The 22561-nt window shown below is 32.7% G+C and overlaps 1 protein-coding gene across 1 annotated transcript in view; it reads right to left on the reverse strand.

Annotated features, from left to right (window-relative positions):
- Positions 1 to 22268, reverse strand: part of LOC145242303 (uncharacterized) — a 76213-nt gene extending 53945 nt beyond the window's left edge. The window contains exon 1 of the mRNA XM_080105310.1: positions 22037 to 22268. The gene's annotated coding sequence lies outside the window, so the exon portion shown is untranslated. The remainder of the gene's footprint in view (positions 1 to 22036) is intronic.
- Between the last annotated feature and the right edge of the window lie 293 nt (positions 22269 to 22561).

Consider the following 22561-nt stretch of genomic DNA (forward strand, 5'->3'; position numbering starts at 1 on the left):
TTGTGGGTATTCCCTAGTGCTTTTCTTGCGAGTGTGGATTATATTCAAACTCAAAGTCAGACTCCTCTTCCTTTTGGTTTGTTTACTGAACATTGTAGGACCGTTTAAGTCTGCAAGTAAATCGTCCATGCCTTTATTTGCCTTCCCCACATCGATGCAAATATGCATGCCACCATTTTTTGGGGGGGGGGGGTAACTACCAAAATAGGTCTAGTGATATATTCAATCACGACATTTCTCGGAGAGACGCTTTAGTTCCATCTCAACGTGCTATTAGAGTAGAAAGCTTTCTGGCATATGAAGACATCTACAGTGAAAAAGAAGGATTTTGCTGATTTTAATGTATTTACATCGACCGGGGGGGGGGGGGCGCAAATAGAACATCTTTTATTGAAGTAATTGTAGAAGCTTGGTAAACAGAGTGAGCCCTACATGATTAGAAGCTCTTTTTGGGCCCCGTCAGAGAGAGAGAGAGAGAGAGAGAGAGAGAGAGAGAGAGAGAGAGAGAGAGAGAGAGAGAGAGAGACTACTAGTGATTGATGTACCAGTCCTGATGTGACAATATTTCATGCATGGGCGAATGGTAACTGGCAGAGGTGATAAGGCTTTCTAGCATGGTAGAGAACTCCCACTTACCATGCAGCAGTCTAAGCAGTGTCTTCTATGTATTTGTTCTAATTAATATTACCTGTGAATGTTAAGGAAAAGAATTGAAATGATGGACTTTCAGGCCGGGTGCTATTAACTATGATAATCGGTGGTTGAAGAGACTTTATTTAATAATTATTATAATTTATTTTAATAGCATTAAATCATAGCACCTATTTATTTTCCGATTCCATTATTTCTGACAAAGATTTGCTGCTAGACTTCAAAGTATACGATTACCTTTTTTAGCTTCTGTTGTTGGATTTGCATCGTTTGTTTCTTTTGATTCATATCTTGATAATTGCTGAGATAGACACACTTGAAAATATGAGGTATACCATTCATTCTGTGCATTCACTTTTAATGTCTCCATTCAGCACTTGTTGCTGTGCATGTGAAATATGTTTCTGATTAATTTTCTGCCATTTCTTTTTTTTTGTTTTTCATCAGCCAATTTATTTGAAACTGTTTTTACTCTTTTCTTGTTTTGGACAGTGAGGGTAACTTTTCATTTTGTTAAACAGAAAAAATTGAGAGCTGACACTATTGTTTGTCATCATATGCATTGGTATTCTGTACTGTTCAATTTTTAACATTTCTTTTACTGGGACAGAGGTCTCAATTACAATTTTAATAATTTAAGAGACTAAAATAGGAATTACATATTTTTGTCATCACACTGAAATAACACGAATAAACTATGTTAAATGTTCCGAGTTCACATGTACCTGTAAACACAAAACAAGGCCGCAGATCAATATGCCATGTTTGCATGTGTACTTGCATGCATGAACACAACAAACATGCTTTTACATCATAAAATAAGAACGGTACATAAACATGTAATTCATCAATATTTTATTTAATGGCGCCCGACTGTCTCTTTAACACGGTAAGTTTGGGAAAAGATGTTATAAATAATAAACTAGACAAAATACTATTAAAAAACAACCGAATATATGTCAACTTATGCCACGGTAACATATATTGAGCGAATTTCTAACAGTATTTTGTCTAGTTTATTATTTATAATACCTTTTCCCAAACTTACCCTCTCCGAGAGAGAGTCGGCCGCCATTTTGAATTTTCCAATACATCGGTAAACACTGCATGTTTTTCGAGCTGAATAAACATGTTACACTGAATAAAAACACAAAAAATATATCCAGTTAGGTAGAAAAGTAACTTATCTTGCCTTTGATAACATTTATTTGTTATATATTTGTTTTTTGACAACTTTTTCCAATCTATGTGTACAGTAATACAAACCCAATTTTTTTAATATCTTGCCGGATATTATATTACACAATATATCTAGAAGTTAACCTGGGTTCAGTTGTGGATTGGGGCATGAAACGGTCTGTTTTGTTTAAACCTGCTGAGATTCATATTGTGTCTTTTATAAGCGTGTCTTTTTTTCTTCCAGAGATCTTTATAGATGGCTCTACTCTTGAGGGGACATCGACCTTGAAACTGCTTTGTCTTTCTCTCTCATCAAATCTTTCTTGGAGCACATACATTAGATCCAATGCTCCCTCTGTTTCTCGTAAAGCTGGTTTTCTCTTCTGCACTTTCACCCAGGGCTATTCTCCATCTCTACAATTCCAATATCAGACCATGTATGGATTACTGTTGTTATATTTGAGCTGGTGAATCTGTCCCATTTAAATCTTCTTGATAAAGTGCTGAAACGTATAATTTGGTTGGTCCGATACTTTCTTCTTCATTGCACCCTCTCTCTCACAGATCAAATGTTGTTAGCCTTAGTTTTAATATAAATATTCTTGTCATGTTTTCTTTACAACTCTCTTCCAGTTTACTGTTTTCCTCTTGTTTGTAGCGATGCTCTTTTCAAGATAACGGCCAATAAGCATCTCATACTTTTATGATAATCATTTTTTGTTCTGGTTAGCTCTTTATGACACTATCGCTTACCAGGAAGAATATCTTGATGTGTTCGTCTTATAGGGTCGTTTTGGGAACGGCTGTAACCTCCTGGCATGCCACTGGTACACAAATGTTAAAACGTTCTTTACTGTAAGGGTTTGATATGACATCTATCTATGAGTTCTCCGCCAGCATCATTACTGGTAGTACCGCCGTGCTGAAAATGATGGCTCGTATAAAAGAAACAACTAACATATTTTCTTATAAAAATAGAAATTTATTTAAATATTTAAGAAGGACTATTTTCTTAGAACTTGAACATTGAGCTGAACTGGTAAGTGACCCTTTGCTAATAGCATCCAAAATGCAACTTTTGTGATCCACCTTGTATGGCGCTCAGGCTTCAACTGAATTCTTTCTTCATTATGAAAAAATGAGAGAGAAAGAGATAGCCACGTATGCATATAAAACGGAAAGAAAGATACATTTGTTATTACATTTACAGAGTCCGCTTGTCAGCTAACTTGATTTGACCTTTTGACAGCACTAGTCAACCTCGATTGGTTTGACATGGCTTGGATTTTAAGCAAACATTTGATTGACAATCCGTTCCTAAGTCGCATGGTTAATAGTATTTTTTTTTCAATTTTACGTGTCTCCTGGCGAGGACTTTTAAATGTAGGGATCTCAAATTCTCCCTCAAAAGAGACATAATTGTACCACAGCTTCACACCTTGGTGGGAAGTAATTCCATTAAAAACATACTCAAATAAACTAATTAAGATTTCTGATTTTCTGATGTTGGTCCCAGAATAGCTGTCAGGTCACAAGCTGAGCTACTATGGTAGAAATGTGAGAAGGACACCCCTTCTTCATCCTGCCAATATCAAGTGCAGACAAGATTGGGATTGTAAAATGGTGGAAAGACTTATGACCAATGTCATTTTCTCTGATGAGTCCCAATTTGCATTATTTCCTGATAGTGGAAGAGTATGAGTATGAAGGCTCCTTCAGGAAGAGTTTGAATTAAAAAAAGGCTACTGCCAATGCTGAAACATGGTGTGTTCTCAGTTTTGCTCTGGAGTACCATTTGGAGTGATGGTCACTCAGGTATTATGAAGTGCAAAGGAAACATCAATTCTGCTAAATATGTTTCAATATGACATGAAGGATTCCTACTAATATTCACAAATGGTAAAATGAACCAAGTTTATGCCCTACTAATGGAAGACAGTCCTTTGTCACTCTGCTAGGGTGGCACAACTTTAATTGAGCCAAAATGGGATAGATACACTTCCATAGCCAAGACAGTCTCCGGATATGAACCCAATTGAAAACCTTTGGGGTATATTAGACTAGGAACTTCACAAAAAGGAAAGAAAACCATCTTCTAAACCTGAACTTTTAGCATTATTGCGTCAGACATAGCAACACATTCCTCAAGAGGATATTCGTCAACTGATCAATTCTATGCCTTGAAGAATCCTTGAATTAAAAATAACAAAGAGAATATATACCAAGTATATTAAATTTGTGACCATTTATTTTGGATTTTGTTCTATAAATTATACGTTTATTGAAATAAACTGTTTCTATAGGTGTCTATCCTTTTTTGCCATGTGCGATGGCAGAAGCACAAACATGAAAACTAGAGATACTCTACTTCTGTGTGGCAAAACATGCATTTGTTGAACACTATCATATGCCACATGACAAATGACTTCCTTGTAAAAGACGATTCACAAACTTCACAAGTAAGCATCTGTACGTGTGTCAGAAAACTTGACTGTTGCATAAAAAAGAACCGTATACATCACAAGAATATTTTTGGATGGGAACATACGTAAGAATATGACTGTTTTCTTTCAATTTATTTTGCTCTAATAATCAAACTTTTTTAAATATTTGATCAGGGTTTTCTATATTATATTCTCAGCAGCTGGTCGTCCAAAATGCTGTTAATTGTTAAATCATGTCACTGGTCTATGATATATACACACTGATAGTGAGTAAAACACAACACAGCTGATTTATAAAATAATATATTGTTTTTATTTCACATGACAAACAGTTTTGGATTTAAAGTTATGACAGGTGTTTGACACCAATGAAGGCATGTGGGGTTGGTGTGGATGTTGGCAGTGAAGAAGTATCAGCTTGTTTCCTCTTTCTTTGACCAACTGCTCTCACTTTCTGTTTGTGATGATTTATATAAACATTCTTTTCCTCTGGAATGTTTAATATTTCCCATTATCTATTATTTCAAACCATTTGACCAATATCCTCTCACATATTTCTGGGTCAAATTATGCATCCCAATAGACAATGGTGGAAAGTCCTGAATTCCACACATGAAATCTATTTGCATGTGTGCAAGCCATTGAATGCTTCATTTCCCAGGGCCACCTGCCAATCAAACGTTATATTGTGAAAAGTATCCTATACAGAGAAACGGAAGACAAGTAAGAATGCTGTCTAACAGGCATTCAAGTTGTCACTGAAAAAGAAGTATCACATCCTTCACAAAAGTGAAGTGTCTTCTTTTGTTTTTAATTTCTTAATCATTTTGTTCTATTTGTGGCATCTTCTCAAACGTGGTCATTGCAAGAAGAGCCACATACTTCATAAATATATTTTTATATCAGAGAGTAGCAACATATTAAAGAATATGATTATTTGCTTTTAGTTGGTTTTGTTCCAATATTCAAACTTTTAATATTTGATCAGGGGTTTCTTCTAGTGAGAAGCATTCTACACAGAGAAACTGAAGACAACTGTGTCTAGTAGGCATTCAAGTTCTCACCAAAAAAAAAAGTATCACATACTTCACAATAATGAAAGGTTTTTTTTTTATTTTCTAATCATTTTGTTCTAGCTGTGGCATCTTCTCTCTTAAATGTGTTTTCATGTGCCTCACAACAAGTGACTTCCGTGCAAATGACGATCCACAAACTTGACATGAAAACGGCCTTTCCCCAGTATGTGTTCGTACATGCGTCAGCAAACTTGACCGTTGTGTAAAACTAGAGCTGCATACTTCACACGAATATGGCTTTTCTCCTGAATGTGTTTTTTCATGCTGCGACAAATGCGATTTCATTGAGAAAGCTGAGCCACATAATTCACACGAATATGGACGCTCTCCGCTGTGAGTTCTCATGTGCCTCGACAAATGTGATTTCCGTGCAAACGATGAGCCACATAGTACACAAGTAAATGGCTTCACTCCAGTGTGTGTTCGTATGTGCGTCAGCAAACTTGATCGTTGTGTGAAACTAGAGCCGCATATTTCACAAGAATATGGCCGCTCTCCAGTATGTGTTTTGACATGCTGCAATAAATGTGATTTGCGTGAAAATGAGGAGTCACAAACTTCGCAGGAGAAGGGCCTCTCTCCAGTATGAATTTTTATGTGCCGCACCAAATATGATTTACGTGCAAATGAATATCCACACACTTCACACGAAAATTGCTTCTCTCCTGTGTGTCTTCGGAAATGCGTCAACAAGTTGGATTTCTGTGTGAAAGAAGATCCACATACTTCACAAGGATATGGTCTCTCCCCCGTATGTGTTCGCATGTGTCGCAGCAAATTTAATTTTCGGGAAAAAGCTGCATTGCAGATTTCACAGAAAAATGGTTTCTCCCCAGAATGTGTCTGCATATGCTGCACTAGACGTGACATGCAAGAAAAGGAATTGCCACATACTTCACAAGTTTTGCTTTTCTCGCCAATGCTTTTTTGTTGGCTTCTACTTTTATTCGTTGAAACAGTTGTAGCAGACTCTTCACATTTTTCTTTGCTGTCAGTTTTTAAGTTCTTTTCTGAAGTTGAAATATTAATCAATTTATCGCCACCAGTTGTTTCTTTGCAATTTTCCATTTTTTTCCAAATAAATCATGAAATAAAAATATTTGTATTTATGTCTGTGAAGAAAGTGTATTTTGATGACAAGGCTATTCAGATTTAGAACAGTTAAGGTAGCAGGTCCAGTTCACAAGAGGATACCAATGTCAATTTCAGATGATTTATATCTAACAATTTCTCATAATTATGAACACCTGCTCATATTTCAAGACATCAAGGTAATAAAGATCTATCTAAGGGCAATCACAAAGACTCTGAAAATAAAAAATAGAGAATAGTATAGGAATGAATTATACATGTTCTTCTGCAAACAAAATAATTGTTGGTATTATTCAGATTACTTTTCTCATCTTGGATGTTTATTCTTACAACGTTTCAACATATGGAATAGATTAGGGCCCTATGGTAAGAAGAATCAAGTAGGTTATCTAGATAAATATACAAAGCTTAAAGAATGTTAGAATAAAGTTTAGAAACAAATAGATACAAATTAAATATTTGACAAGTAATAAATTTAAATGGATAACAATAACAGTAAAAGACAATAACAAACATTATCCTTATTACAAACGTCAAAGATGATGCAATCATAATAGGACAATGTCAAACTTAGAAAACAGTTGGTTGTATAGGTAACGATGGAATTTAATGAAGAGACAATCTGGCAGTACAACTCAGCGAAACATGTATCCAAATATAAAGCTACATCTAAAACCGAAACATGATTCTGTCTCGTGTGTTCTATTGGAATGCTACTCAATTTTGGAGCTATTTATTCCAGCATCCAGGAGACAAGAGTAAACTAACAGCCAGAAGTGGAAACAGGAAGATGACTGAAGGTATGCTGGTCCATATATCTGCTTATTGGCAAGGGACGTTTTGCAGGACTGAGGTGTATGGACTCTGTTTACAGAACTGCTATATGTTTATTGATATATTAATTATTATATATGATATATTAATAGTGTATACATTTGTACAATGTTTATCGAATGTGTTAACAATATTGTTAACAACCATTTTACACACACACACACACACCTGTAATATGTTATTATTTGGTGTGATAAAAAGAACTGTGCATACTTTATGCCTACATTATAAGATGCTGAGCCTGACATGGAATCAGAACATTAGCAAAAGATATGATTTTATTTTTCTGAATTCCTTACCTGTTTATTAAGCATTGTAAAGTTGTTGCTTATTGCACCTAATTTTAATTTCCTTTCTTAATTTCCTCATAGCATTTTATTTTGTATTCCTTTTGAATCTTTTAAATTATCATTTTTTTCTTTGACAAAATATGTTCTAAAATACAAAGCCTATCTATGTGTTTTTTAATGTCTGAAATTAAATTCCCTCATCATCTTTTTTTTAAATATAGTTGAAAAGGCTAGTTATTTTTCCATCCAAGATGACTGCCTATATCTGTTTTGCATGATAGACATTATTTTAAATCCTTATACACTTTTAATCTTGCCCTAATTCCTCTTTTTATCCTAATGTATATTAACAATGTAGTTTATTAAAATAATTTTTCTGATCCTATCTGATAAAAGGTAATTGGCTTGCTACCAATGTTGCTATAAAATTATATACCTCACACTTTGTACTTATTATGGCAGAGGGCTTATCTTCCAATCCTTTTTAACTTTAGAAGGCAGAACTTTATTTAAGTGCATAATTAATATGCATCGCTTATATGTATATTTATATCTATATTGGGTAGACACTTATGATCTATAGTTTATACCTATATTTTATATTACATCTATATTGAATATTAGTCATAGTTTATATTTTGACTTAAAATGATATCTATATTAAATAGACACTCTTTATTTGTTTCTTTCCCTTATGTGAGCTAAAGTAAGTATTGGTGTAATTTTGCATTGGAACCAAAATCTAAAATTCAAATTTCATTAAATCATACTCTATCTCTTTACACTATTATTCTTAATCTACTAATATACTTTCATATTTTATTCCTGCTTTAAATCTAATAGATATTAACCTTAAATCTACATGCCCTGCTTTATACTTACCCCACTTTTCCATATAACGAGAAGGAAACCAGATCTCCTTTATTTTTTTTGAAGAACGGTATAACTTCATAGCAGATATTTTTTTAACTTTAGTATTAATTAAAATAATCCTTACTGTCCATCCGGGAGGGGGGGGGGCGTGGAAATACCTGGTTTAGAACTTAATCGTGGGGTTACCTCTCTTGGTGCTGATCTTGTCAGGCCATCCATCTAGGGAAGGACAACTCTGATGTTAAATCTGTGCCACTGACCTCATACATCTTGATTCCAAAAAAATGGAGGAGGAAGGTCTACTTAGTCCTAGTCGATAACATTCCTAGAGCTGGTGACTCAAACAAACGACTGAATTGCAAACCTATAATGAGACGATCAGGCCTTCATGTACTTTACACTTAACCTGCAGTATAGCATTAGTTATATTTTCTCTACCTTTCTCTCTGGTCACATGACATTACCTTAATCAACCATGTCTTTGACAGCCTTGATGCAGCACTTCCCTTATGTATTTGGGCCTAAGTACATGTACTGGGTGGCTTTTATGTCCACACTAGTAATTGGTTTGTTTCCTCTAGTTACACAGATGCAGCTGATAGCATTACACATATAACTTTTCTCATTCTCTGACTCAGTCATGTTCCTGATCCATCTTTCAAATAGTCAGGATCAGCAAGCCTCATTTCTAGACCCATTTCTTACCACAGTTCCTGATTATTGTGCAACAAATTTTGATTGCCTACTCAGAAATGCTGATTTCGTTGTAATACTGATAACCATCACCTTAAACTTCCGACCTCAAGTCGAAAAGCTACTGTTCAAAACGACAAAGTACTTCAAGAAGGCTGACTGGGAAGCCATCAGTGATCAGATGAGAGATGATCCATCAAGCAGTATCTTTTATCTTCTTGCAAATCCATGTGCAAATGACAATACTGAATGATTCAAAGCAGTCATTGACGTGTATGTTCCAACATGGAAGTTCTATAGCAAACCTCACCCTCCCCAATTGTTCACTTCTACTTGTGGAGTTGTACTTTCTCAAAGACAGCATGCATTCCACAAACTTATCCGACATAAGTCCAGTATAAATAGTCAAAATATATAGAAGCTAGAAATAATTGTAATAATTGAAATAGCCACAGCCAAGAAAAGACAAACCAAAATCACCAAAAACACATTGAGTCACAGAAATTAGGAACTCACAATTTATGAAAAATGTATAACAGTGTAGTAAATAATAAACAGTCAACAATTCCCTCACTTTACAACAACTTTGAGGTTGTTTGCACGACAACCGAGAAGGGTAACCTGCTTGCCTGACAGTTTGCCCCCAACTCAACTTAGGACCCAGCAAATAATTCCCTCCCAGATTTTCCTTTGCAGACAGAAGCCGCATTCAATGATCTGAAAATGACCTCTTCCCATGTTCATGTTACATAAAAACCCGAGACATATCAAAGGCATGTGGGTCTGATATGATCCAAACTATACAATTAAAAAAAATGCTTCAATGACATTGCCTCAGTTCGCCCAAACTCTTCACCAAATGCCTTACCGAATCTTACTTTCATAACTGCTGGAAAATTGCTTCTGTGGTATTAATTTACAATAATTTTGGTGAAATAACTGACGCATTAAACTATTGCCCCACTAGCTTCCTCTCTTTTTTTGCCAAAATCTTTGAGTACTTAGTAAATCAAGTACTAGTTAATCACTTGAGAGATACTAAACATAGATACTAAACAGTAGCCCTAGATATATCTAGGTATGGCACAATGGTCTTTTCATAAAAATTAAATCATATGGAGTTACTGGACAAATACTTAACAAAATCAAATACTTCTTAAATAAGAGGAAAATCGAGGTTATCCTCAATAGTATGTTAAAACAACACAATATAAATGATGGGTGTGCCTTAGAGGCCAACCCTTGGACGATTATTATTCTTCATATTCATAAATGACCTCCCTGATAAAGTTTTTTGAATATTTACTGATGGCACCACTCTCTAAAGCAGGAGAGGAAAACGAATAAACACATACCTTAGGAAACGGCTGAAAACTTAGAGGAAAATCTTCAGGCTGTAATGGAATGGGGACATAAATGGATGGTAACGTTTAATGACCCCAAAACTAAGCTTCTTTCCTTTAATAATTAGAAGGCACTTTCTCAACCATTGACTGCCATGGCTAATGATACTCTACCTGAAAGGTCTTCATTCAAACTTCTCAGCTTATCATTCACAGGAAACATGAATTAGAACAAACTCCTCAAGAACATTACATGGCTGCTGCAAAGAAGATGGTCTATCATGCTAGAAAGTTACTCACATTTGAGAGTATCCTGTATTTCTACAAGGCCACCATCTGCCCATGCATGAGTATTGTTGCCACAGCTGGGCTGGTGCATCTACCATTAGTCTCTTCCTTCTTAGACATGGTTTAGAAAAGTCACCTAATAGGTCTTACACTATCAACCAAACTCTAACGTCTGTTCCATTGCTGAAATGTTGCATCCCTGTGCCTATTTTAGAAGTATTTTAATTGAATACGATACCATGAATTTCAAGCACTTGTACACCCCCTCAACATAAATACCCCCAACTAACTCAATAATCAGCAAAATCCCACCTCTATACTATAGAGATCCCTCTTCCTGCAAATTGATAGACTTTGGAATACTCTCTCAGGTCCCTGCTTCACTGACTGTACTCACATACAAAAGTTCAAGTTTAATGTGAATAGACATCTCGTTGCTCAACTCCCTACATAGTATCCCTGCAAATCTAGTTCCAAATAGAACTTTAAAGTTTGGGGTAAAAAAAAACAGTTTAAAAGAAAAGGCATGCATTGATACACCTTATATAACCAGTATGTATGTAACATCTATAACAACTCCAACCTTTTTCAGGTGTATCATGTTGAACTTGAGAATCAACCAAGTTTCGAATAGAACCTTTTATTTAATGCATAGAATATCAAGAACCCCTGGCCTATTGGATAAAGTGCTGTTCTAATTGACAATCTTCTGGGGGGGATGAAAGGTTAATCATAAGTGTAGTTTATACTGAGAATACAATTAAGATTAAATAAAGTGTTCCTTCTGAAATTCTGATATCACTAGAAAGATTCGAGAGTTTCATAAGATACACCTGAAGAAGGTCTGAAGTAATGTTGGCCGAAACGACGTGAGAATAACACCCAGGATAAGAAAAGTAGATCTAATGGAAAGTCTTAATGAGGTTTAAGGTTCAATACTAAAATCCATATAAATTTTAGATAGAATACATCTTGACTTGAGCAATGCTGATCACGAAAATACCAACTATTTGGAGTTTTGATTTCTAATTTTGGAGTTTTAGTGAGACATATAAATGTATACACACAAAAGTTTGCCCTTTATGTAATAGTCCTTTTCATCTATCTATAATTATTATTACTACTCTTACCTAGTATAGATGGTTTCCTGTTAAATTTTATACAAGAAAATATACAAATAAATGAGGCTTGGATGTTAGACTGGATATAATGATGATAATATAGCAATTTAAAGTAAATAAAATATTTCTATCTATGGAGGCTGGTGTGAGGTCTTTCAATGATTAATAATTTTATTGATGCATATTAAAAATAGTTTCCTGTTACATTTTATACAAGTGACAAAAATTTGATGAAGCGAAAGTAAGATCCATGAATTTGAATCTTGTAACCACCAACTTTCTCCAGGTGTATCTTGTCAAACTCGGAAATCAGTCCATTGAACTTAGGAAGTTTTCTGTTGAACAGAGAAATTTGCCAAAAAGCACTGGATAAAATTTAGTTGTGGTTGGAAGTTTCAATCCCCAGTGCAGAAAATATTAAGAATACAATTGCAGTTTACTTAAGGCTTCTACTTCTACTGCTATCCCTGTTGGTTTGTTATGTAATTGAGAACACAAAAAAATTATTTGTTATCTGTCTATCGATCTATCTATGTGTATTATCGATATATCTATCATTCTAGTTATCTCTTTTAATCTATTTATCTATCAGACTATCTGACTTGCATGGTGAAGGGAGGGTGGGTGTGAGCTGTGTTTTGATATATTGTTAATAGACATGTCAAAGTCATATGTGTCTCACGTTGGTCTAGTTAGCTGAGACAATAGTTGGAATTGAATTGAGTACGTCAACAGAAGAAGATGAATTGAAACGAGTCTCCTTTCAAAAGGGAGGAGCGTCTCAGACGTGGGACATTTAAGAACTAGCCACTCAAGAAAACATCGTCGATCGCTCCTTTGCTAAAAGTCATGCCTGGGAGTGAATAAACTATATAAAAATATGCAGCGTCTTGGTATCTCTGTTGAAACGTCTTCATTTACACAGAATCCTTCTCCCTAAGAATTGGTGAAAATCTTCCAGATGTTGAAAACAGAACCAGGTATGCCATGTTATATGTCAACACACACACACACACACACTAAAAGAAACACTACTAATGATCATGGTAGGGTGTAAAGGGTAAAAGAAAAGAGTTAACACTAAGAAAATGTTAAGAACACACACGTTAACTGCAACAGGATAAGCTAGGGTTCATATAGTAAAGACATTTAGTGACACGCACACACGTACACACATTCAGATGTGCAAATTCACAAGTTTGACAGGATATACCTGAAGATTGGCAGTTAAATACGCTGAAACCTTGTGCAAATAGCATTCAAGGTGAGAACAGTAGTAGAAATAATCGAAATAATCCAAATGCCAGCATGTTAAATGGATGTTAAGCTGAATATAATGATGATGCTGATACAGCAATTGAAAGTAAATATAAAAGTTAACATGACGTCATTCAATAAATGATAATGAAAATGGTTTTTATTTACATACATTTTTTTTAATTTCATGAAAATTTCAGAAATGGTTTCTTGTTTAATAAAAAAATAAATTAAATCTTTTATTGATGCATATAATTAAATAAATAATTGTAAATATTATAGTTAAATAGTAAATAGGTACATTTCATATTTATTTTCTACACATAAGCAACATTGAGCCTGATAATCATTTGTGCATATGAGTACAGCGACATTTCTAACAGCTCTTGCATGTCATGTTGCCTCCAGTTGTTTCGACCCCATCCTACTGCTGGATCAGGCTGTTGGGATATGAGAGCGAGGCTGGCTCTCTGTAAACCAGTTACCCTACACATATGTTATCAATCATCACTATGGTGATCAGATTGTCTTCATCATTCCAATAGATGAACATTATTTAACTTGTGATTTTAATTCATGCAAACAGGAAAGTGAGGAAGTGAGTGATTCAAATGTTATCTCGATATTTGCCATCTACTGAAAAAACATGTGAAGTTAGAGAAGAGACAACCAAGGAAACAAAATAGCTGTTTGGAAAATTGTAGGCAGCATAACATGTTCATAATTGTTGTACATTGATAATAGCTAAATCAATGAGTTCCTGCCCCTGCTACTGACAAAAAAGAGGCCCACCACACAATCAATAAAGCATTCGACACTTCTGCATGGCAGTGACATGAAGCGAATATGTGTATTTTAGTTTCAAGAACCGCTGACATATGTCACTTGTCAGCCAAAAAAAGGGTCGATAACTCTTCCTTTTCTAAAAGTGCGTGCAAACTAAAATTATATTTTGCTACATTTTTATACAATCTTTCTGAACAAAAAAATTATCAAACCTCTACAAATGTTTCATGTTTTTAAAATTCTATTTTGCTACACAGACAAACTAAAATTATATTTTTATATATTTTTTCATAGTAAGATTGTATAAATCTTACTATGAAAAAAAACTATCTTTGTGTAAAAAAAACAACCAATTATTCTTAAACGTCTATAAATGTTTCATGTTGTTAAATTTTGATACATGTTTATAAAATCTTACTGTGGAATAAAAACAATTTTTCTGTAAAAAAGATAGTTATTCTTAAACCTATATAAACGTTTAATGTTTTTAAAATTCTATTTTGCTAGATTGACAAACTAAAATTATATTTCGATACATTAAATCACTCATCAAAAAGAAATGAAATTAATACATTAAAATTATATTTGGATATATTTTTTCATTCAATAAAAGTTTTGATTTTCATATAGTTTATTTTGTTATATATTTTGCGTTATCATAAACACGTTTATATTTAAGGTTCACATAATGACTGCTAAATGTCATTTCTCTTTCGAAGAACAGGGATCGATAACTCGTCTCTGTTGCTAAAATGTCACTGTCATGCAAAAGTGCCCAGCATTCTTTCTTCAAATCGATGATTGCTTAATTTTTTTGTGTTGCAATATTTTTTATATATACAAAGGTATGATTAAAGAAAGTTGGATGGTTCTACTTCAAGACACTAGTGATAGGTAAATACAAAACAAATGAATCCACGTTCTGCTAGCAACCAATCAGAAACCAGAATTGCTCGATAACAATATCAGATATTTTAGAATTCCTGCATATAATTTTTCGTGTCCACACAAAAAATCTTTGCTATTTGCCTGCATAATTTTAAAGTCCGACACTTACACAGAGCAACTACCTACCGAAAACTCCTTTTCATCTCCAGGACTTGGACAGAATAGCTATTTATCGAAAACTCTTCTGAAATTAAACATGATTTTCAATTCAAACATTTGTGCTGTTGCATAAAAATTAATAGCAAGTGTCCATAGTAGTAGGAGAGAAAAAAACGATGTCATAAGATTATGACCAGCATGTGACAATAAGAATTAATAGCAAGTGTCCATAGTAGTAAGAGAGAAACAAACGATGTCATAAGATTATGACCAGCATGTGATAATAAAAATTAATAGCAAGTGTCCATAGTAGTAGGAGAGAAACAAACGATGTCATAAGATTATGACCAGCATGTGACAATAAAAATTAATAGCAAGTGTCCATAGTAGTAGGAGAGAAACAAACGATGTCATAAGATTATGACCAGCATGTGATAATAAAAATTAATAGCAAGTGTCCATAGTAGTAGGAGAGAAACAAACGATGTCATAAGATTATGACCAGCATGTGATAATAAAAATTAATAGCAAGTGTCCATAGTAGTAGGAGAGAAACAAATGATGTCATAAGATTATGACCAGCATGTGACAATAAAAATTAATAGCAAGTGTCCATAGTAGTAGGAGAGAAACAAACGATGTCATAAGATTATGACAAGCATGTGATAATAAAAATTAATAGCAAGTGTCCATAGAAGTAGGAGAGAAACAAACGATGTCATAAGATTATGACCAGCATGTGATAATAAAAATTAATAGCAAGTGTCCATAGTAGTAGGAGAGAAACAAACGATGTCATAATATTATGACCAGCATGTGATAATAAAAATTAATAGCAAGTGTCCATAGTAGTAGGAGAGAAACAAACGATGTCATAAGATTATGACCAGCATGTGATAATAAAAATTAATAGCAAGTGTCCATAGTAGTAGGAGAGAAACAAACGATGTCATAAGATTATGACCAGCATGTGATAATAAAAATTAATAGCAAGTGTCCATAGTAGTAGGAGAGAAACAAACGATGTCATAAGATTATGACCAGCATGTGACAATAAGAATTAATAGCAAGTGTCCATAGTAGTAGGAGAGAAACAAACGATGTCATAAGATTATGACCAGCATGTGGTAATAAAAATTAATAGCAAGTGTCCATAGTAGTAGGAGAGAAACAAACGATGTCATAAGATTATGACCAGCATGTGATAATAAAAATTAATAGCAAGTGTCCATAGTAGTAGGAGAGAAACAAACGATGTCATAAGATTATGACCAGCATGTGATAATAAAAATTAATAGCAAGTGTCCATAGTAGTAGGAGAGAAACAAACGATGTCATAAGATTATGACCAGCATGTGACAATAAAAATTAATAGCAAGTGTCCATAGTAGTAGGAGAGAAACAAACGATGTCATAAGATTATGACCAGCATGTGATAATAAAAATTAATAGCAAGTGTCCATAGTAGTAGGAGAGAAACAAACGATGTCATAAGATTATGACCAGCATGTGATAATAAGCTACAAATCGATCATGGTTGTGAGGGAGGTATGAAACATTACTGTCAACTCAATGGTGATTACATTGAAAAATAATGTAGTAAGTAAATCTAACTACTGCTAACCTGGTTGATCTCTGTATCAACAACTTTTGATATTTTTGGCCTATTTCATTTTTTTTTTTTGTTAAATGTCAGATTTTGCTGCCACACCTTGTATTCACATACTATTTGAATATAATTCCTTATAAACTGTTTTTCTTAAAAGAAATGAGCATTTGTCAAAAGAAAACTAGATTTCTAATTCATTTGAGTATTCATAAACAACAAAAAAATGGTACTTTTGCAGTTTATGGACCATACTGAAATTATAGATTCTCTTGTACTCATCATCATCATCATCATCAGCAGCAGCAGTCCTTCATATTTTGACAATAACTCAGAGCAGAGGACACATAACACCTGTGGCATAAATGTGAGGCCAACTCAATCGCTCTCTTAAAAGTCCTACGACAACTAACACATATGTGGTGAACTTCAGCAGGGGAGATACTTCTTATGCAATCTTTTGCTCATCCCCATCTGTGCCAGCCATTACATTCTTTGAAGACACATGATCTTTGGCCTTTTCTTTCCAGTTATCATACTCACTGATGTTCTTCAGGTTTCTCTTAAATATATCTTTGCAGCCTAGTCATAATGCTCCATCTTTCCTTGAGCTTTCTATAGGAAAAAGCTTTTGGTATATCCTTTGCACTAAACGGCACTAGAACAACAGTGTGAGTTTAATTTAGATGGCTTCAAACCGATCTAAATAATTGCACATTAAAAATAGTTATATTAAAAAAAACATCAGTTGTTTTTTATTTCGAATTCTTTGATGATTTTCAGTAAGAATGGAATACTTACTTCATTATTTATTTTAAATTGTGAAGTCTCTCCTCATCTGCTTGGTTTATCAGGGTTGAGGAGACCTCGGTTCTCTAGTAGTACCATTCCTGATACAACCTTTGTACATTAGATAGTGCAAGAGGGTGTGTGTTATTATAGAATTTGGAGGGTTGACTACAAACAGACAAATTATGTGAGCACCTGTTCCAAAATGTCAAGACTAACTCTGCCCATATCCTCTCTTGGTGTGCTACATTGCTAAATCCTATTATCATTTTCCTGGCAACCATATCGTCTGTGTAGTCTTTTAGTTGTTGGGATGTTTGTCCATTTAAACATTTAACCTTGAACTCACAAAATTTGGCATAGCAATGTGACCTTGATGAAAAAATGCATTAATGACTCATCCTCTTTCTGCTTCATGGAATGAAATTTCTGTAGGTGGACTTTTTGTGTAATCCTTTTACTGCCACCAGTCATATCTGACATAGAAGGTACTCCTCTGTGGCAGAGTTAAGAAAATAATACCAAACCCTATTTTAAGCAAGACTGAATTTCTGAGTTCATGGCTAATATTTACTGAATATTAAATTTTCATTAAAAAATTATTCAAGCAAATTTTAATTGTAAAATTTTCCCTGAAAAAAAATTCATGTGATTTTTTTTTGTCTTTATTATGTCTGTTGCATGACAGACTCTTATTGGTGAGGGCCACTAATTCACCATGTAAGCAAGAAAATTCAATATTGCTTATTTTTTTTTATTCAAACTACTGTTCTTGCATGTTATTCTCACAGTTTTTCATGCAAGATAAGAACAGTAGTCAAAGGTTTATAACAATGATAGATCCCCATTTAAAAATGTGACCTCCTGAATTCATTAAAAATTGCTTTCATTTAATTTGTTGTTGCATTTACACAGAATACAGACCATGCAATATTTTGAGGGAATTTTCAAGTTAAATTCAGTTCTTCCAGTATCTTTTGTTCATTAAATTGATAGGTGAAAGTACAGAATCGTTAACATCTTACATCTTAAGTATAGGTCACTCGTTACCCAGCTAGGGTACTAAGGTAAGTATTACACTAACAAAGGCAAAATTTTCGACCCCCACAGTAAAAGCTTGTAAAATGAAACTGATTTGTTGTACTTTTTGCTGTATTTTCACGAAGAAAGATTCTAAAAAAAAATTTCATTTTTATCTTTCTCTAAAATCGGTAAATTTTCCAAATATTTCCCAAAAAAGATAAAAATGGGGGGAAAATGGAACCGCATTTTGACGTAAACAATAAAAATAATACGATGTTTAAAATTCTCTCAGAAATCAAATAATTGATCAATTTTGTTAATTTATTCACAGACTTATTTAAGAAAAAAAAAAGCAGCTGAACTATATATAAACTGAAATGAAATAATGTACAAAATAGCCTCATATTTTGCCCACCCCAATGTGATCTTATCAGAATTTGTTTTTTTGTTTTTTTAGCGGGGATTCACATCTTAGTTTTTTACATATTAAAATATACTGGAATGATGAAATAATATTTATTTAATTTTAGGTCACAAACGCTGCCAATTTCTGCTATTTTTGCAGGAAAAAATATGTTGAAAAATATATTAAAATTATTTAAGTTTTACAAATTTTTAAAAAATTAATTTTCATATTTGACAGTTTTTACCTACGTAATTTCAAAAGATTTCCGAAATTATTTTCTTTTTGTTTTTAGTGATTGAATTTTTCAAAAATTTAATCGATGTTCTTTTTTGTATAGTAAACAAATACAAAATATATTTAAAAATTAAACATGAATACTTTTTCTACAGAAGAGTGATGACGCAGTAATCTGTTCACACTTTGCTAATTAAACTTTGTAGCGTTACTTGTTTTTTTTTTTTTGTCAGAGCAAAAATAATTTCTGAACCAAGTAACTGAAACAATTATGATTTAAGAGTTTATTCTTTTTTTTTCTTTTGTGCACGGCATGTTTTACAATCTTAAAATAAAATGTCGCTTTTATTAAATAAAATGTCGCTTTTAACTTATAAGTCCATATAAAAATTTTGAATTGAAAATAAGTTTCTGAAAGTTAACTTAAGAATTTGGTTGAGATAAAAAAAAAAAAAAGGTTCAGTTTTAGAAAGTAAAAATTAATATTTCCTAAAATAAATAGAAATTTAATAAAAAATAATTTATATATTATATTTTTCGGGCTACAGATGACGATATTGAAAATTAATAATAAAGAAAATTCTGTCAGTAAACAGGTTCCATATCAAACCGGAATTTAATTGTTTTAGGCGTTGTCTGCTAAAATATGAAAAATTTCTAGATATACATCATAACTATACATGTCTTTCTGTATAATGATCAAACAAAAACTTTAAAAGATATAATGTACATTTGAACTACTTTTTTTTTACTATATTTCTAATATTTAAGAAACCTGTTTTTTGTATATCTGCAATGCTATTGTTATATTCTCATATTTTTATGTTTTGATTATTTTATGACGTTCAATCAAATTTCCTCCGTTTTATTCAGTGTAAAATAAAGAACGTCTATGTGAGATTTTAACCCTGATCCTTCCTCTTCAATATAGAGTAAAAATTACGATGAATTAATTTCATTTTATTAGTTTTTACTTGTATTTTTTGTTATGGGTGTCGACAATTAGTGCCATACCTAGTATTAAAACAATATATCAAAGTTTTGATCCTCTTCTATTGAAGAGAGTCAAGTAGCACTAGTTGTAATGTGCATAAAAAATAGGCTCATTAGCTAGGTGTATCAGAAGCGGCCATTAAACATACCGTATATGAACTTGAATAAATCAACTTACTATCTTTCGAAGCTTATAGCTACTTGAAAAATTTCATTCAAACCCTAATTTATTTTTCAATTAAAGGAGCAAAGACCATTAAAAAAAATAACAAGTTTAACAGAAAATTATGTAATATTTGTTTTTTTTTTTAAATCGGTTTTCTTTAAAAACAATTTAAAGAAAATCAACGAAATTTTACTTAGTTCGATTATAAAAAATATATATAAATTCCAAAAAATCACTTACCTATAAAAAATTCTATTCAATGGGTACTTCCATTGTTCATTGTTAAGAATTTATCCATATTTATACTTATATTCTATGTGCATTTTAAATAAAATACTTTTTTAAATAAGGATTAAAAAAAAACTGCGAACTAAGATTTACTGACTGTTCAAATAAAGAGAGAGAAATCTCTGACTTTTTTTCGTGATTATCTTACGGTGACTTATAAACGCCATAATTAATATCCAATTTTATTGTGTGCTGTTAACCAAAATTAGTATTTTGGTGCCTCCATAGGTGAAAAGAAAACACACATTCACTTCACTTATAAGTTTTTGCCATTAAACAAAACCTTCAGTCGACCGATTATTTTTTTTAATTCTCTTAATGAAATACACGAGTTTTTGATTATTATATCTTATTTCTACTTTATTGAGTGATTCTTTTTTTATATTATCTAAAAAAAATTATTTTTTTATATTATCTAAAAAAAGAAAATATTGAATGAAATAGAAAAAATTGCCGTCAGCGTCCGGTATTTACTTGACGATATAAGCCTAACATCAGCTTTCATTAAAAAAAAAAAAATCAAACGTGTTAAAAAAAAAAAAGGTTTTACACTTTGGACTTTACAGATAAATTTCCAAAATACACTTCTCTTTTTGTTTTAAATTAGAATATTTTATTTATTGATCTTTTATCTTCAATTTGTGATATATAAAACTTTGGTGAGTAAATTAATTATTTAAATTTTAATAGACATTTCAAAATGGGGGGGGGGTGAATTAAAAAAAAAAAACACGTTTGTCTAAAATATTATATTCGGTTTATTGAAAAGAGCATAAAATTTCTTATTGATCCTGAAAATATCGTAAAAATTGAACCAATAGAAAAATTGATAGATTTTTAAATTTTAAAAATTGAAAAATATTTAACTCGTAAAATTCAATTGATTTCATACGTTAAAAAAATGGCTGGTTGAAACGCGCACCGCACCGCACCGGCACTTTGTAAATACTGTTTTGCTTTGTTTTTTAAATAAAAAAAATATTTCTATTATTTTTTAAACAACTTTAATAGTTTATTTTGGAAGTATATTCCACACAGAAAATAAACAACACACTTTAAAAGGAGAAATTACGAGTTTTTAAAAAAATATTTTATTCGCAGTTTTCTGTTAGGGGTGTCAAAATTTCGGTAAATTTATACAAATACCGTGACAGCGAATTAGTAGAAAAAAATGTACCCTAACCCTAACCCTAACCCAGTTTTCAGATTCGTGTTCAGCACACCGAAACGTAACAGAATACTACGTAAAAGATTTTACTAATTCGCTGTCACGGTGTTTGTATAATAATACCAAAATTTCCCCCAAAATTCTGATACATCTAGCAATGCTAGATTCTAGCATTATTGGCTCAATGGCTCAGTAAGAAAATTGGTAGTTATACAGACCTTAGTGGTCTGTCTTTCCATTCCACAGCCAGGCGCGACGTGAAGGCATTTATTGACAGGGGCATAAACAAATTGCGCAGTCTCCCTATGTTAAGAATAGATTTCTAAATAATTACGTCATTATTATAGTATAATCCGTATTCTGCATTTCTTTTCAAACTGTCGACTTACCTTCGAAATGAGGAATTTCAAACGTTAAAAAACTGTCAATCTTCAAAATTTTTCATTTTTTGCGTTCAACTCTGACAAAAAGTATTCAAAAGACGAAAAGAAAAACATATTTTAAAAGTGAAATGCTAACAATCACCGACGATAACCGGTGTAACATCTTTAATGTTTCTTATAAAAAGAAGTCTATCAGTTTCTTACATATTTTTTTATTTAGACAGTAGACAATATCTGTGTTCATAAAATTAGCACATGTAAGAATAAGACAAGAGGATATATAAAACGGTGCTAGTCCAAAATTCCTCCTTTATTAAATAAACAAAAAAAATTGGCACTAATGGCGATAAGCACAAACGAAGGAAAACTTTTATCGTGTTTGTCAGGGAATGAAGATTCCAAAAATCACAAACAGATTTTTTAATAAAATAAAATACACATCAGGTATGCTTGTCACACGGCACAATCCGAACGTCAGCAATACAAAATTCTTTTCAAGAGAAAATGCTCACGACTCTTTTCTCTCTGCTC

This window comes from Euprymna scolopes, chromosome 21 (genome assembly GCF_053919585.1).
Source record: "Euprymna scolopes isolate OS-2025 chromosome 21, ASM5391958v1, whole genome shotgun sequence".
Lineage (NCBI taxonomy): Eukaryota > Metazoa > Mollusca > Cephalopoda > Sepiida > Sepiolidae > Euprymna > Euprymna scolopes.